This window comes from Anolis carolinensis, chromosome 3, assembly GCF_035594765.1.
Source record: "Anolis carolinensis isolate JA03-04 chromosome 3, rAnoCar3.1.pri, whole genome shotgun sequence".
Lineage (NCBI taxonomy): Eukaryota > Metazoa > Chordata > Lepidosauria > Squamata > Dactyloidae > Anolis > Anolis carolinensis.
In genome coordinates this window covers 256622643-256641015 of record NC_085843.1, presented here as the reverse complement: position 1 = coordinate 256641015, position 18373 = coordinate 256622643, and the positions used below count along the sequence as shown (strand labels likewise).

The following is an 18373-nucleotide window of genomic DNA, read 5'->3' as shown; positions in this document are numbered from 1 at the left end:
TTTTACAGACCATTATAACACAGCCTTATTATCAACATACACTATCCTTCCATGTATGAAATCATGTATTTATCACTGATACCATGAACATTCCAAGGGATCCCAAAATTATTTATCTCAAATAAATCTTGCAGGTAAAAAACCTTTTATTCGCCTTTCTTCAATAAGATGCGAATTTCACACACACAAAAGGAGTATTTAGACCCAAATCTTCAACATGCTTTTAAACCCGTCCCATAGATTTCAATGCCAGCAATTTTCCCCAAAGAAGAATAGGATCAGGGCAAGATGTATAGAACAGAGAAAAATCTTTTCACTCTTCTTCTGTTTCACTTCACATGTTAATACAGTATGACCTTATCTATCTGCAGGGAATATGTTCTAAGAGCTCCCATGGATGCCTGAAACCATTAATAATAGTGAACCCTATATTTTGAATATATTGGGCCAGAAGCATATCATAGAATCACACTGGAGAACCTAAAAAGACCCACAAATGCTTCTGGGGGGATTTTTTTGGATCATGAGTAAGTTTTTTTGTGTCAGGAGCGATTTGAGAAACTACAAATCGCTTCTGGTATGAGAGAATTGGCCATCTGCAAGGACGTTGCCCAGTGATGCTCAGATGTTTTGATGTTTTATCCTTGTGGGAAGCTTCTCTCATGTTCCCGCATGGAGACCTGGAGCTGACAGAGGGAGCTCACCTGCACTCTCCCTGGATTCGAACCAGCAACCTTCAAGTCATCAACCCAACCTTCAGTTCAGCTGTCCTCCCTGCACAATGGTTTAACCAACTACGCCACTGGGGGCTCCAGTATGAGTAAGTGAAATCACGGATATTAAATCCATGGGTAAAGGGCTGTACTGTATTTCTCAGGAACCATGAAACCTTATGAAACGTTCATTCTTTAACAATACATCTCCCAAAATCCCCCCAGTCAGCATGGCCAGTGCATATGCTTGCTGCTTGAGTTGTAGTACCAAAAAAAGTAACTTCAACGCTCTTGGAGCAATAGTTTCTCAGCCCAGTATGCACTCAGAAGACCTTACCATGTTTTGCCATATAGGAGAGAGAAAAGAAATGGGGGGAGAGGGTATAGAAGAGAAAAAGGGGAACAAAAGAAAGAAAACCAGACTGATATGAGCTACAGCAAGAATGATAAAGAGGAAAGAGCTAGAAGGGAAGTCTGAACCCAGTACATCTCTTCTACTCTCAACCCCACCTTGTCTCCTTGAGTGCACCAAAATAGGCTTAATTTCAATAGGAAATTAAAACTGTGTTGTCCCTACAAAACCTTTGGGCTCAATGACTATGGTTTAATTCTGATCTATTTCTCTATAGATGTCTATACCTTACTTGATCTTGCTGAATTGTTTTAATTTGCTATAATTGTTCAGTTCTGATGTAGTGTTTTGTTTCATGTCTGATATAACAGGTTGCGTTTTTCATTTAATTTTAGTTGTTAAGTCATAATTTGTTTTTATATTTTGGATTATCAATTTTTGTTATTATGGGTGTATAGTTATTATGTTCAGGCACTGAATGTCTGCCTTTTATGTTTGGAATTTGCCCCGAATCCCTCTGGGGAGATAGGGTGGAATATACATAATGTTTTATTAACAATAATAATAATAATTACTATAGTGTAGATGAGGCCTAAATTGTAATTTTCAAAGCAGGTGCAAAGGTAATCCCACATATCATGTATTGTTGTAGTCTAGTAATAAAATAACAGTGTATGAAACAGTGGGAGAGCTATCCTTATCCAGATGGAGTTGTCATGAGTTAAAAATATAAACCTTCCTTACAAAAAATTGTTTTGCCTTTGGCTCATTCTAATATTTTGCTGACATCAGAGAATGTATGACCTAGATTGGGATCCTGGCGAACAGGGTCTAAAAACATTGGTTTCCAGTAGACAAATGGGCTCACCCACAACTATAAGGCTATCATTTATTTTTTATATGAAATAGTAAAGATTTGAACCTAAATAAAGTATGTGCGGGTCTCACATAACCTGAATTAAAAATAATTTTAGAGTTATTTGTTCTATTTTTAAATATAAAGGAGCTTCAAAATGATTTTATTTATTTTTAAAATTAAAATAGTAATACAACATAAATTTTAGTTTTATACATTAGTAATAATATTGAAACTATTATATTTTCAAGCTTCTAAAAGATCATCAACATTTTTAACATACCGTCTCATGTTTAAGGAGGCTCACTTGCCATCAGGCAAGCTAACATCCTGGCCAGTCCACCACTAGTGACATGCATCCATGTTAGTGTGGTTTAGATTTACACATGTCTGTTTGTGGATAGGGACAGGAAACTATTATCCAAAACTATGCGTATTATCCAAAATCACCACTTTGAGACCTCTTTCAGGGAGATAAAGCAGGGTATAAATAAATATAATAATGTGTAGCTTTTAAGACCTGGAAGGGCACGGAGGGGAAGGCAATGCTGACAATGAAGTTTCATCTAATTTGGTCTCCACAGAGAAAGATAAAGGAGGTGCACTCTATTTGTGAGTGCATTTAGGAAATGTGGCATAATGTTTCAGTTGCTTTTTATGTCTTAATAATGTTTCAAAGCAAAGCTTAGATGGAAGTCCCTTTGAATTCCACAGGACTTCAAGTAAATAAGCTAAAGTTCATGCTGGGTAATTAACATCTGTATGTGCCAAGACCTGGAAATTGGGTGTTGCTTGGAATACAGTTCCCCAAATTTCCCAGCCATGGAGGATTGTGGAAACTGTAGTCCAAAAAGATGCTTATGATCTCTACTCTGGTGTGCTTGTGGTGTGCTTCTCTTGACTGAAGCACGTTCTTTTATCTGACTGCATCTTTAGGTCAAAGGGTTGGTGAGAGCCTAGTGTTGGGAATAGCAGTTGTAAAGTAAACCTAGAATTGCAAAGTTGAAACAGCAGGGTACATTTTAGCAAGAGCAAGTTGATGGGTACTCTCCTCAGCCTTAAAATAGCATATGACATGGTGGTGGCAGTGGGATATAAAATGAGGCAAGAGGAGACAGGCATACACCTACTGGCTGCCACTCAACTTCAACCAGAAACAATAGGAAGAGGAGGAAGAATCCATCATTTCTACAGGAATGGTCAGAGACAAGTGAAGAAGTAAGGTAAAAATGTCAATCTTATTTGAATCATGTGGATTATTCCTAATTAAAGTACATCCATTGAATAAGTGACTAAATGGTCAATCAACTCATAAGTAAAGCCAATTGATTTAGTTGTTGTACTCTATTTGTTGCTCATAATAATTATTGATTTTCTATAAGTTAGTTTTCTTTTTGTTTTTTATTTAGTTCAGTCAGACAGACATTTTTACTTCTTTTTTTTCTTTTTCTTTTTTTGCCTTTTGCCTAATTGTTGATGCCATTCTTGTCACCAGCAAGGAAGCTTTGACTTCTGGTGACCATGTGAGTGAAGGAGCTCCATAATCCCTAGTCACCAAAAGCCCTGCTCAGGCCTAAGCAGGCAATCTATTATGCATCTCTTTGGAATGCTGCTAGCAGATATAAATAAATAAACTAAGCAAAAATTTCATTCATATTTTCTTACAAACATTCACAAATTTGTCATGAATTAGAAAGCGCTTTCGTTGTTTGTTTTTAAAGGAGGAATAAATGATAACAGGAGATTTATTCCATTACCCAGAGGGCTTTGAATGCTTAGCTCTTAAAAGCCAGTGTTTGATCCTCTATGAATTCAATATTTATTTGTTTATTTAGAGTATTTATCCAACAGCCCCAAAAGCTCTCAAATCAGCTTGTTGCTGCTATTCCTGTTGCTTCTCACTTACGACAATCCTAAGACATCACAAGGTTTAGAGAATGTGACTTGCCCAAGGTCTCCCAATGGGCTTCATGTCTCAGCAGGGATTCAAAATCTGGTCTCCATAATCGTAGTCCAACATTCAACACTATTCTGTCTCCCCAGAGCAATTTACAGAGTTAACTTGACAATTCCCTGCCCTAGGTTTACAATCTAAAAAGACACAGAAAGACAAGGAAAAGGGCATGACAGCTAGTAAGGGGATAATAATAAATAATAACAGTAAACTTTGTTTGTATCCCACCCTACCTCCCCAATGGGGACCTGAGGATTAAGTCCAGCAGATGCTGACTGTTTTTTTCTAATTTAAAGGCCAGAATAACAGCAGTTGGAAAAAAGACCTTCCTCAGCATCTGGAGTCCAGGTACAATGGTGCTATGCCTCTTCCCTTTTGTAGAGGACAACACAGTAGCAAATGATATGGAGGAATATAAAACTTCATCAATTTTATTTTTATGGGAGTATACCCATAATTTTACCAATATTCTCCCCACTGCTAGGATATCTTTAAAAACTAGGCAATTTTTGAAGACTCTTTCCAGATTGGAATTTAGCCTACATAGCTCATTTGCGTAGAATATGTCAAGTAGCATTTTCTGGACAGAACTGTCAGTGTCGATTTTTTTTCCATCAAAAAGTCTCCTCATCGATGTTTTCCAGCTCTTGAGAAACCCATTTTTACCTGTTGTTCAAATATTTTGGAATATTCTTTCTGTCCTTACTATTCAACCTCATTTGTGATGTTGATTAAGCATGACTGTCATTCTCTTTTTCCTAACAGGCTCATAATCTTTATGTAGTTATTTATTTCATTTCGCTTACATCCTTCCTTTCACCCAGCATATGATTCAAAGTGGCTTTCAACCTCATAAAAAACACGAGTAAAAACAAGACCTTCTTAGAACAGAATGGTTAAAACCATTAAGCCAACTTTTGTTTTAAAAACACAAGTTAAAATACAGATTTAAAAATGCAATTAGAGATCATACAACAACACATATCCATAAAAGGCTCCAGCTGCCCCAATATATTAAAAGTCAAATGCCTCCCTAAAAATGTATTTTTCCTCTTCAACCAAGCTTGCGATGATTGCAGAACCAAGAGACCCCCCCCCCCCCCACACACACACACACAATCTTAAAGCTCAAATAAGCTCATATAGGGATATTCTGGAGCCATATAGGATTTTTAAAGGCTGTAACTTGCATTTGAAGTTTTCTCAGAAACAGATTGGCAACCAGTGGAGCTATTTTGGGTTTATGTTCCCTATAACATGCCCCAGTAAGCACCCTTTCATTGTCTACATGACAGGACAATACAATGCAGTTCAGTTCATACTGGGACATAATTTTGCCTGTTGAGTCTGGCCAATGTCAGGGCTTTCCCTGCCACAAGAAGGATGAGACAGCAAGCTTGGGTGTCATGGGACAGATTACTAATCATTTAATTTGCTGTCATTACATTTTGTATTATATTTATTACCAACAATGGTGAGAAGTACTAGTGGGATTTTTTGTTACATGTATCTACATTTAGATGTTATATACCTTTACAGGGTGTTGGGTAACAAAATATCTTGGACCTTTGGCAAAAAAATGCCTTGGCTTAGGCCTGCACAATATAGACATATCCTGTTTATTTCTACAAACATATCAGCTTTTGCAGATTTCCTTATTAATAAAATGGAATTAACTTGGGATTTATATCAATTGATTACTGGGGAAAGTGAACTAGCACCCATCTGCTTTGCAAGCAGTTAAATCATAATAATAAATATGCAGTCACAGATGCAACTATGCAACAAGACAGGGGATATTCATTTTGGATTAAGACTCTGGTCATCTGATTAATACGAGGACTTGGTTTGATGAGTGAAGATGGCTATGCAGTTGGGCCAGCTAAGGGGGGATTCCACTGTTGGGGTTTCTCATTATAACTCTAGACATAAGCTATCGATGCAAACTCTCAACAGAGAAGAGCCTTTTAAAGATGGTCTCAAGTGATAGATAGGGTGACAACTTTGAAGGATACTATTGGTGGTACCCATAGGAGCAACAGTAGTATAGTACTTCTATAGCAGGACTACTGCTCAGATCCTAAATACAGTCTTCCAAGTAAAACTGGTTTAAGGAATTGGGTTGTTATTCCTCAAAAGGAAAGCTGAGCCTCCCTGACTAGCAATAGTTCTTGTTCTTCTCTCTGTCAAGCCACTGTGAACCTCAAAGGAGAAAAAGAAAAGTGGGAGTAAAGTGCATTGGACATGCCAATAAATGAATGATAAATTATTAAAGCATGATTGGAAATATTGCCATTTTTCACAGCTGTCACTTTAAGTATAAAAGCATCAGCACATTAAACTAGTTACTGCTTTTTCATAATTGAGACTTTAGCTCCTAGCTGTGCCCTCCAGCTTTTCATTAATCACTGGGACTGAAGTTCAAGCACAATGACAGCTTAGAAGGCATTAAATGGGCAAAGTATTTTCCAGGTACAGCTAGGAAAGGCCTTTTAGTCCTCTAATCCTCAGCTAATTGTTTTTCAAAGTCTCTAAACAAAATCTGCTCATGTCGTCTCTTGGTGACAGAATTACCAGCAGCCTGGCTTTTCTTTTTATCTGTGCATGCTTTTCTCTCCCTATAAAATCGAATGAGTGCCTATTTGTTGGTTCCATAGAACAGGTGCAAAAGGACTGCGATATGTAAAACTGTAACTGATACTTAACCAAGGAAACATTGATTAGACTGGCTGGGAAACAATACTTCCTGACTACTTACTGTAATCATACCATTTAATTTGTCATAAAAGGAGTAAGATGGCCTGGATACACTCTGTATGTGCGTGCGTGTGCATGCACACACTCAGTCACATGTAGTTTCCCTCATTTCTAGCAGACACGTTCATTTGTAATTCTTCTTCATCCCCAATTTGATTATTTACATACAAGTATATACTTCTGAGCAATACAGCTCTGACTGTTCTTTCATTCTTGTTCTGGTTTCTCTCTCTATCTCTCTTTGTAGAAGGCTGTACATCAGAATTTAATGGATGTGCCAAAACATTCTTCCTTTTGTATAACACATTATCAAGTGCATTGAGGTTCATTAATTATGTCATCTAATTGGATTGAGGCAGGTGCAAAATACCTCAGATGAAGTGGTCACTGGCAGGAAGGCCTCAGCGCAAGCTTTTCTATTAGAAACCAGCATGTCTCCAGACTCCTGGAATTACATTGTACTTATTGATTAATGGCCATAATTTATTACAGTGCAGAAGATCTTGCATTGAGTTAAATGTGTGATTAATCAATTTTCCATCAAATTATGAACAGCCGCACAGTTGTCAGAAAGAAAATACCAAGTGAATTTTTCCCATGGCGTTGGGAATATAAGGTACAGTGACTTCTGCTTGAGGAGAACTAATAGCTGTCTATCACATGTATAATATTTCCTGCCACATTGATAAATGCTTAGCCTCACAAACAGGCCACAGGTACTAGTGATTGAGAGACCACCAAATACAGTTTGTAGCTGCCTTTCATATATAATGAAATATTCCTTAAACCCATTTCAAAACAATTTATTAATGCAAAATGCATTTCTGCCTTCAGCCGGAAATATATCATTGTTAAGTCAACAATATTATATTATAAACTGATAATTGATATTGTGGGAAGGAAAGGAGAGAGAAAAATCCTTAGGCAATGTAGAGATGAATTTGAGATTTGTGTGTACAGTAGCTCATTTTTATTTTCCACCAGAAAGGCAGACTTATAACTAATTGATGTCACTTCCAATCTGCTAATAATTCACATTACATGGGCAGCATGGGAATACTTGATACTGGGGCCAGTTGATGTTAAGAAGGTCCCATGGTACCTCTGTGCCTTTTATTCCAAAGAAGCAACAAGCTTGCTTCCGTTAGTGTTAAACTGTGCCTGCTGAAGTGTTTCATTGATCCTCCAAGGGACTTTCCAACTCCATTACAGTGCAGTTTACAACACCCTCTAAACACAAAAATGGACAATGAGTGTAATGGAGCCTGTTATGTTTGTGTGTCTTAAAGCAATAGAAGTGTCAAGTGTACAATACACACACTGGAGCAAGAAAGCACTGCCCCAAAGTACAGTTTTCCATTGGCATTCACTGGTGTTTGGTTCCAGGACACGCACAGAAACACACATACACATGGATACCAAAATCTGTGGATACTTGAGTCCCATTATATACATGGCATAGTAAAATTATGCCCCTTATACATAATGGCAAAATCAAAACTCAATTTTAAGAATTAAAGTTGTGGATATTTGAATCCATGGATGTAGAATCTGTGGGTACAGAGAGTTGACTGTAGTCTAAGGCAAGCTGGATTTATGCCTCTACAAATCTTATACATATAATATTATAGTTCCAGAAGGCACTAGGTTTTTGAGAAGTGTGTGTCTCCATCAAAACACAGTATTTGGAAGACTAGCTAAAACCAGTAATTCTTCAGTCAAAGTTGTACACCTAAGTGAAGTTGCACATATGTATCAGGAATATTAATGATATAGGCAGTGAACATCCTATGGAATACAAATGTGTGTATAACCTTATCTTAATTCTGCCCAGTATACATTTATTTCCTGATGGAGGATGTAGGCCCTTTGTAATAAAAATAGTTAGAAGTATTACACTTCACTGCTTTTCATTTAGCTTTGCTGGCCACCTTCATTCTATTGAGGTCATTCTGATACAAGATTTCTGGCTATGCTCCTGAAGTTGAATCCAATTCCAGCTGAGTTCCAAGTATGAACTAAAGTGGATATGTCTGTCTTTTTTCAAATTTGTTGTAAACATCCTGTATACGAACATGTTGCAGGTAGCCAAATTTTGTATCAGTAAATTTATATCTACCTAAGAGCCCCGGTGGCAAAGTGTGTTAAAGCACTGAGCTCCTGAACTTGCAGACCAAAAGGTCTCAGGTTCAAATCCCGGGAGCGGAGTGAGCGCCCGCTGTTAGCGCCAGCTTCTGCCAACCTAGCAGTTCGAAAACATGCCAATGTGAGTAGATCAATAGGTACCGCTCTGGTGGGAAGGTAACGGCGCTCCATGCAGTCATGCCGGCCACATGACCTTGGAGGTGTCTACGGACAACGACGGCTCTTCGGCTTAGAAATGGAGATGAGCACCAACCCCCAGAGTCAGACATGACTGGACTTAACGTCAGGGGAAACCTTTACCTCTTTAGGCTCATTATTTGCTTTGTACATAACAAAGATCACTGAAACAATAACTTACAGCATGATTTATTAAACTGAGAATGTATGTATAGGCATGCATGCATGCATATGAGAAAAGGAAAGTGTTGGCCCAATGTGTCTCAAACAAGTTATTGTTGGACTGATGGTCTAACTGGGTTTCTTAAATTATCCACAGATGACAGATTTCATAAAAACCCATATTGTTAGGATCCCTAGAATTATATATTTGTTTTATTAATTAGTTTACAAAGAATAGATTTTCATTTATTCAAACATATACATACTTAAGCAGGACCCGCCTGCATAAGATGAAGATTATGCCCATAGAAGAGATTCTTATGAAACCTACACATGTTTAACTTGGCAAGTGCAGAGGAGGTTTAAAATCAGGAATATAAAAGTGTGGTGGTTAGAGTTTTGGTTAGTTTTGGATGGGGACAATCAGTGCCAGATTTACCATTCTGCTTAGAATCATAGAATCATAGAATAGTAGAGTTGGAAGAGACCACATGGGCCATCTAGTCCAACCCCCTGCTAAGAAGCAGGAAATCGCATTCAAAGCACCCCCGACAGATGGCCATCCAGCCTCTGCTTAAAAGCCTCCAAGGAAGGAGCCTCCACCACGGCCCCGGGGAGAGAGTTCCACTGTCGAACAGCTCTCACAGTGAGGAAGTTCTTCCTGATGTTCAGGTGGAATCTCCTTTCCTGTAGTTTGAAGCCATTGTTCCGTGTCCTAGTCTGCAGGGCAGCAGAAAACAAGCTTGCTCCCTCTTCCCTATGACTTCCCTTCACATATTTGTACATGGCTATCATGTCTCCTCTCAGCCTTCTCTTCTGCAGGCTAAACATGCCCAGCTCTTTAAGCCGCTCCTCATAGGGCTTGTTCTCCAGACCCTTAATCATTTTAGTCGCCCTCCTCTGGACGCTTTCCAGCTTGTCAACATCTCCCTGTTCTTAAACACAGGGGCCCATTGGCTAGGGGCCCCATCTTCTTGCCAAAAACTTTTTTTACAATTGATTTTGCTTATGTGGTACAATTCTAAATGTGAAGGCCTTCTGTTCTAGAGCAATTCCAGAGATAATGATAGAGCTGATAATCTATGGGAGTGTGCCACAAAGCAGGCAGTGTAGGTCTACCGGGCCGACCCCCTTCAGGGCCCAAGTAAGGGGCCTCATAACTTAACTAGCACAGAGCCTCATTTGTCCTAAATCCAGCACTGGAGACAATCCATTTTCATTATCTCTCATTTCTTTCCCACTTGATGGGAGCAGGAATTATGCTTACCTGCAGGAGGACTCCAGTCCCTTACTTATTCAATATCACGCCTTTCTCCCAATACTGGAGTGGCGCATGGTGTGCATTAAAACAAGAAGAAGCTTAAAAAACCAGTCAATTATAACCCTAAAGAGCAATTTAAAAACAATTAAATAAGCTATCATGTTTAAACCAAGTGCTGAATTAAAATGCTTTAAAAGCATTTAAAAACATAATGAGAAAAGAGAGGAGTGCAAATACCACCCCCCTCAACAATTAAGAAGATTCTTCACGTGTAGCCTGCCTAAATGAAAAGGTATTTGCCCAGTGCAGGGAGAGCAGAGCCAGACTAGATTCCCACGGAAGAGAGTTCCACAGTCTGGGAGTATCCACCAAGAAAATCCTTATCAAATCTGTCTGTGGGGATGGTGGGGATGACAGAAAGCCTTCCCTAAATAACTCAGGGTGAGATACAGGTAGTTTAGACCCAAACATTTTATGTCATATGATAGGTTTTTGTGATGTCTAGGTGTGGGACAGTTCAAGGCTAAAGTGGCAGGTCAGAATTGCTTCTGAATCAGATTGCGGACATAGACATTAAGGCAACAGAAGTATCGCTATGGCAGAGCAAAGTGTGGTTACTGCCCTCTCAAATAAGAATTCTGGTCTCTTCTGAACGAAATTGTACTTTAACCCCTAACATTCTAACATTACAGTAACTCAAAATATCAGTTGAACATTTAGAAATACAATCGAGACATCCAAAGGAAAGGTGCAGGCCCAGTCAAGAAGGGAATGTAAGCATGGAGAAAGAAAGAGCTCCAAGTGTAAACAATTTTCATTGACTCACTTTGTAATGTTAGAATGTAATGTTTGTAATGTTTGACATCCAAAGAAAATATGCATATGTGTATCAGAATTCTATTATTATTATTGTTATTATTATCATCATCATTATTATTATCATTATTTTTCATTCTCCTTGTTGCTTGAGGCGGGGTACAACATGTTAAAACAAGATAAAACAAAACACTATTCAAATACATATAACAAATATACAAAGATAAAATATAGATTAAAATTCACCCTGTGGCTTAAAATTCACAAGTTAAAATTGATTCGATAGGCCTGCTGGAAGAGGTGGGTGTCAGCTGCATCTTAAATTTTGACAGCTGATTTAGCTGTTGGATCTCTTCTGACAGGTCATTTGGTGGATGGGTAGATAATAGGAATGAGAAAATTTCTCGGAATCGTCATTAATCGTAAAAAAATCCTATCTTTTTGGGTTCCGAATTGGTTCAGAGGTGGTTTGGCCCTTCAGAATTAACCTTCTAATTCGAAGCATTGGAGCCCATTTATTTAATGGCCTCGAAAACCTTTGGATATATGGGTGATGGCGCTTCTGCTGGGGAAGGGGAGGAGAAGGAGAGAAAAGCACTCCCAGTTGATGAGGGCTGCCTCTTGCTCCTCTCCCAGAGAAGGGAAGGAAACGGAGGGAAAGTCAAGCACTTTACTCTCCTTCTCTTTCCCTTCCTCGGCGGCCATGGCGCTTCTGCCAGGGAAGGGGAGGAGAAAGAGAGAAAAGCACTCCCTGGCAACGAGGGCTGCCTCTTGCTCCTCTCCCAGGGAAGGGAAGGAAACAGAGGGAAAGTCAAGTGCTTTACTCTCCTTCTCTTTCCCTTTGCAGCGATGGCGCTTCTGCCAGGAGAGAAAAGCACTCCCCAGCGATGAGGGCTGCCTCGTGATCCTCTACCAGGGAAGGGAGAAGGATGAAAAGGTGAGCGTTTCCCCTCCTGGGTAGTTAGGACAGGGCTAAGCCTCATAGGAAGAAACAGCAGGCTGTTTTGAAACAGTATGGTTCTCAAAACGGCCCGCTGGTATACTGGTTTGAGAGTTGGACTACAATTGTGCTTGATTGCCACTCAGCCGTGGAAGCCCACTAGGTGATCTTGGGCAAGTCACACACTCTGAGCCCCAAAAAACCAAATGAAACGGGAAATAACACTACCAAATTATTATTAAAAAATGTTTTTTTTATCAAAACTTTGAAAATTCGCCAAAACTCTGAGGATAAGTCAAATGTTCTTAGATGTGGTGAGCTAACAGTGGTAAATGTGTTCTACCACTGTAGCAAATTTCATTAGATAGGTCAAAAAATGAGGGAGAGAAGGGCTCCTCAAGTTTCCCCATTGACAATAATGTTTCTCTTCATGCGCATGCACACCCACCATTAATGAGGTACATACAAAGAATCGGAACTTTCAGAAAGTGTTGAACTTTTTGCTTCAGAATTCAGAAATGACTTTAGAAACGAAGCGCCAGCGCCCCCTGCTTTCAAAGCGAGTATTGAACCATTTTTTTCATGGATCGCACGTGCCTAGTAGATATGCCTTCATTTTTCCTCTCCGCTACAACTCTTAGGACCTCATCACATTAAGAGGGGAGGGTTCACTACAAATCATGGCAAATCCAGCTGGGTCAGACAGAGAAAACTTGTCACCCCACACCTACATCGCCCGCCATACCCCTCACCCCATCCCATAGAGGGAAGCATCACCACCCAGCTCCCCCCCCCCCCGTTGTTTTCTGTGCAACACAAAAAGCCCCCCATGTTGCAGATGCAGCCTCTTAACACACTTGGACTTCCGTTGAGACATGGAGCCCCACCGGAAGTAGATCAACGTTGTGTGATGGGAACTGGTGGGCTCCGTGCCTCAACTGAAGTCCAAGTGTTGTAGGATGGGCAATTTTGCCCATCTGATGAAGTTGAGGTATGAAGCAAAGAGCTGGATAAGTGAGTAAAAACAAAATGTGTACAAAGTTCTGAAAATTGAGCTGGTTATAAGAGAATTGTGAAGGGAAAACAACTTATAAGGGTAAGTGAATGCCTCTTATTCAAGATTTCTCTACTGCGAATCACATGTTTCCAGCTGCAATTAGCATCATGAAGGCAATGGGTGGGCCTTTGAAACATGAAGTTGAGGCAAAATGTGTAGTCACACGCTAAGGACTTTGGTTTGGACATAGACTGCTCCATGTGGTAGAATTGTTTCCTCTGATTTAATATCCTTAGTGTGTGTTGGGACACAATTCTCATCAATCCCGTCTTGCACATTTCTTGGGAAAGCTAAACAAAATCATCAGGAGGAATCTAAAGGATATGTAACCAAGAAAAAAAATAAACATTTATCATTCCTAGCTTCTTTTTTCCTTGCTTGCCAAAGGTTCTTTCATACCACACAATTATAGTGCTATGATTTCACATTAACTACCATTGCACAATCAAGTAGAATCCTGCCATTTGTAGTTTGGTGAAATGCTAGAGCTCTCGGACTGAAAATTCTAAATACTTCTCCCTAAAGCAATGGTTCCCAAACTGGGTTCTTCAAAACCCTAGGGTTCCACAAAAGCATTGTATGGGTTCTGTAAAAAAAGATTTTTTTGATGGCCACTGCTTCAGAAATACAGTACGTACTGTACATTAAAATAGGGAGAGAGGGAAGCTATACAGTATTTATTAAAATAAATATAGAGTCCCTACTTCGTGGATTTTCACTTATCGTGGGTGGTCCTAGAATGGAACACCCGCAAGAAGTGAGGGAACACTGTACATCCAAAATTTTATTGTACTAAAATAATGGTTTTTGGTTATATTTTAAATGTTCTATTTTTATTTTCAGATCTATTACATTATACAAAACACTCTGGCAATAGTAGTAAATAAAAGAAGGAATAACTTTGTGGGTTCACAATGCTTAGGGACATATTTAGAGGGCTTTTATTGGAGGGAGAGGGTCATCTGAAGGGTTCCATGACCAAGAAAGTTTGGGAACTGCTGCCCTAAAGTACAGGTCCCAGAATTGGCTGATTCTATGACAATTAAAGTAATCATAGTGCTATAATTTTTCAGTGTGAAAGAACCCCCAGTCTCAGTACTCTATAATATCCATGCAGACTATTCTGTCTATTTTTATTTTGTAGGGAGGCAGGGACCTATTTATACAGCATCTGAAATGTACTGAATGGCTCTGAAAAGGGCAGGCTATAAATAATTTCTTTTTCTAAATTAGAACAATAGAAGGAATATATTGTTTAGTGAAAGTAAGTTGATTTCAACTAAAAAGAGAAGCGCAAGACTTCAAATGTGAGAAAAGATGGTGTTGAATCCATAAAAACATCACAAGCCAGCAACTTCATGTGCTCAGCCTATACATCAATTACCCGCTCCAAAGGGAATGTCAATTCTCACCTGATTTGCACTTGGGGATTAAGATTAGGAACACTCCGAGCCTTGTTTGAATGGCCTGACTCACGCTAATGCTGGAAACTAAGAGTCCTATTCAAAAAGAAATATTTGGCTTGTTTCCCTCTGATTCACATTATCATTACTCAAGGGAAGTATCTAATGCTTTTTCCTACATAAGTTGTTCTTGTGTGACATCTATTAAACGTGTGTTTCCATACCCCAGTGCACCTAGTTTTGTGAGCACTTCACTTTTAAGCACCTCCAAGATGTACAGCTCTGAAAAGGGCACCGAGTCAGATGCTAAATAGGCCAGCATAGCTCCAAGCTACATAATGCGCATATTCATCAAAAGCCTTTGAACAAATCATTAAAAAGTGGGGAACTACAAGTTACTAGTGCCCTGGGAGAAGCAAAAAATTACATGCTGTCCACTCAAGTGAGTAATTGCTGGAGCATACAGTGGGGCAATGTGTGCAACACAGCCGTTTATCTATGAACTGAAGCCTTTAACACATCACACAGCACACAGATATGCTTCCCTGGAGTAATGGGTTTGCATGTATGTAGCGGTGTAGTCACTTCCAGACTTTAGAAATGTTTTTTTGGGCTGTGAACATTGTAAAACAAGTGTAATATTTATTTGATTTGAAGCTGGTATTTCTAGTGATTTCTTCAGCACAGACTATAATGACTCCTTTTTCTGCTGTTGTTTTACAAGCAAGTCCAAAAAACTAGATCATGTTCTCATCAGCAGAAATAGTTCTGTAAACTATGTGCAGGATTTTAGTGAACAAAATTGATCAGGATGCCAAACCAAACTTTGATTGGAAAAGGGATGTTGCTCAGTAGACTTCATGCTATGCATAAACAAAATTCTCTAGCTCAGTTCATGCTTATTATAATGTGAGGTTTCTATCTTCAATATAAGCAGAGAATGGAGTCCCCAATAGCACAATGTGTCAAACCTTTGTGCTGGCAGAACTCGAATCCGGGGAGTGGGGTGAGATCCTATCTGTCAGCTCTAGCTTCCCATGAGAGAATGGTAAAACATCCGGGTGTCCCCTGGGTAATGTCCTTGCAGATGGCCAGTTCTCTCACACCAGAAGTTACTTGCAGTTTCTCAAGTCACTCCTGATACAAAAAAAAATAAGCAGAGAAAATTATAATTTACTAGCTGTGCCCGGCCACGCGTTGCTGTGGCTTAGTCTGGTGGTGTTGGTCAGTCTACATTAGGTTGTATTTATGCTGTGACCTCCACCTTCTTTATACTCACATTAGTAATAGTATTTGAAGTCTGTTACCTTCTTCAATTTTTGTGTTGATTGATAATTGCTTGAGATCCCTGTTGTCTTTGGTTTGTTGTTAGTTGTAATGTCTGATTCTGCTGAGTGCGGTTTATATTTTTATTGTGGTACAATAGTCTTTTTTTTGTTTTGCCTATGTAGGTGTTTATTATTATTGTTGTAGTGGTCATGAAGGTTGGATAAATTAGATGCTACTGTATTGTTTTTTGGAGGCCCAGTGTAGCACTGACTGGCCTCTCAGCCTCAGTGCCTGGCTGTTTCTTGCCTGTGATGGTGTTGATTCTTGTTGTTGTTGTTGTCATTGTTATTATTGTAATTGTTTTTTTTGGAGGTCAAGTGTGAATGTAGGGATTGGGGAGGTGGATGAGTTGTGTTGTCAAATTTTGTATTTGTTATAGTCACAATGCGTTGTCAGTTTTGTGGGTCCGGATTGTGGTTTTGTGGTGTGGTTGTATTGTTACAACTGAGAGGCAAGGCTTTTGCATTGTTTTGCCAAGTTTTGTATTTCTGGGGCGTTTAGTTGTGTTGTTATAGTCATGATGCGTTGTTGTGAGTTTTGTGGGTCCGGATTGTGGTTTTGTGTTGTGGTTGTGTTCTTACAACTGGGAGGCAAGGCTTTTGCATTGTGTTGTCAAATTTTGTATTTCTGGGGCGTTTAGTTGTGTTATAGTCACAATGCATTGTTGTGAGTTTTGTGGGTCCGGATTGTGGTTTTGTGGTGTGGTTGTGTTGTTACAACCGGGAGGCAAGGTTTTTGCGTTGTGTTGTCAAGTTTTATATTTCTGGGGCATTTAGTTGTGTGCCAAGTTTCGTATTTCTGGGACGTTTAGTTGTGTTGTTATAGTCACGATGCATTGTTGTGAGTTTTGTGGGTCCGGATTGTAGTTTTGTGGTGTGGTTGTGTTGTTACAACCGGGAGGCAAGGCTTTTGCGTTGTGTTGTCAAGTTTTATATTTCTGGGGCGTTTAGTTGTGTGCCAAGTTTCGTATTTCTGGGGCGTTTAGTTGTGTTGTTATAGTCACGATGCGTTGTTGTGAGTTTTATGGGTCCAGATTGTGGTTTTATGGTGTGGTTGTGTTGTTACAACCTGGAGGGAAGGCTTTTGCGTTGTGTTGCCAAGTTTCGTATTTCTGGGGCATTTAGTTGCATTGTTATAGTCACGATGCGTTGTTGTGAGTTTTGTGGGCCCTGTGTGGTTTTGTGGTGTGGTTGTGTTGTTACAACTGGGAGGCAAGGCTTTTGCATTGTGTTGCCAAGTTTTGTATTTCTGGGGTGTTTAGTTGTGTTGTTATTGCATGATGCGTTGTTGTGAGTTTTGTGGGTCTGGATTGTGGTTTTGTGGTGTGGTTGTGTTGTTGTAACCTGGAGGCAAGCCTTTTGCATTGTGTTGCCAAATTTCGTATTTCTGGGATGTTTAGTTTTGTTGTTATAGTCACTGCGCAAACAACTTTATCATTTTATATATATAGATGATGCAGTGGATCCAGGACTCACCTGGATCAAAGGTGTGAAACTAGCAAGAACTATGACATTATCTGTCCCACCATTTGGATTCCCTGCTTCCTCAAAATTTAGCTTCAAAGTGATTAGGGGACATGGATTTTTTTTCCAACAGCAATGTATTGTTCAGAGTTATCTTGGCTGTAATTGATATTTTGGGCAGCTTGGCTTTATAAAAGACTTGTTCCTGATAGATACAAAGTACTGGTGGATCCTCGCTTTTGTGTCCCATCAGTCCAGGTAGTCAGAGAACAAGAGATCTGGAACGCGGGAAAGGACATCTGTTATGGCATTCCTGTTATGTTATCTGATTAAAGATTTTTAATTGTAATCACTTTGATTCTCACTTAATGTGTAATGTATGCTACATTATTGCACTGGTGACTCTACCACAGCATTTTCTCAGCAAGATTTGTACAGAGGAGGTTTAGCATTGCCTTCTTCTGACGATGAGAGTGTGTGAGTTGCCCAAGGCCATCCAGTAGGTTTGGCCAAGTGATGATTCAAATCCTGGTCTCCATAGCCCAGTTCTTGAGCAACTATTCCATGATGGCGTTTATTAATGATACTGTCCACAGTAAAATATAGCAAATGCAATAATCAGGGAAATGAGGGCATATTAAGATCTCATTTCTTCATGGTCTTGATTCATAGGTCCTCTTCCAATGTGGCTGGCCCAAAACTATTAGCTTAGAAGCAACAATGCAAGAGATGCTAATTTTTGAATTATTAGTCTATATCTAGATGTTCTGTAAGGCAGGATATGGTAACTATTGTGGAAAGTGGGAGCAAGGGGAGAAAGAACATCTCCTAGATCACCTTTCTAATCCACTCCTATCTATTTCATGGAAGACACCTCATCAGTGTTGAAGGTAAGGTAAAGGTTTCTCCTGACGTTAAGTCCAGTCATGTTCGACTCTGGGGGTTGGTGCTCATCTCCATTTCTAAGCTGAAGAGCCGGCGTTGTCCG

General features: G+C 39.4%; 1 long non-coding RNA gene across 2 annotated transcripts in view; it reads left to right on the top strand.

Moving 5' to 3' along the window:
• Window positions 1-18373, top strand: part of LOC134297866 (uncharacterized) — a 94353-nt gene that overhangs the window by 57123 nt on the left and 18857 nt on the right. The window contains exon 1 of one of the 2 annotated variants that reach the window (XR_010004755.1): window positions 9568-12130. The exons of the other annotated variant lie outside the window; for it this stretch is intronic. This is a non-coding gene — a long non-coding RNA (uncharacterized LOC134297866). Of the gene's footprint in view, window positions 1-9567; window positions 12131-18373 lie in introns of those variants that run through there. 2 annotated transcript variants of the gene reach the window in all.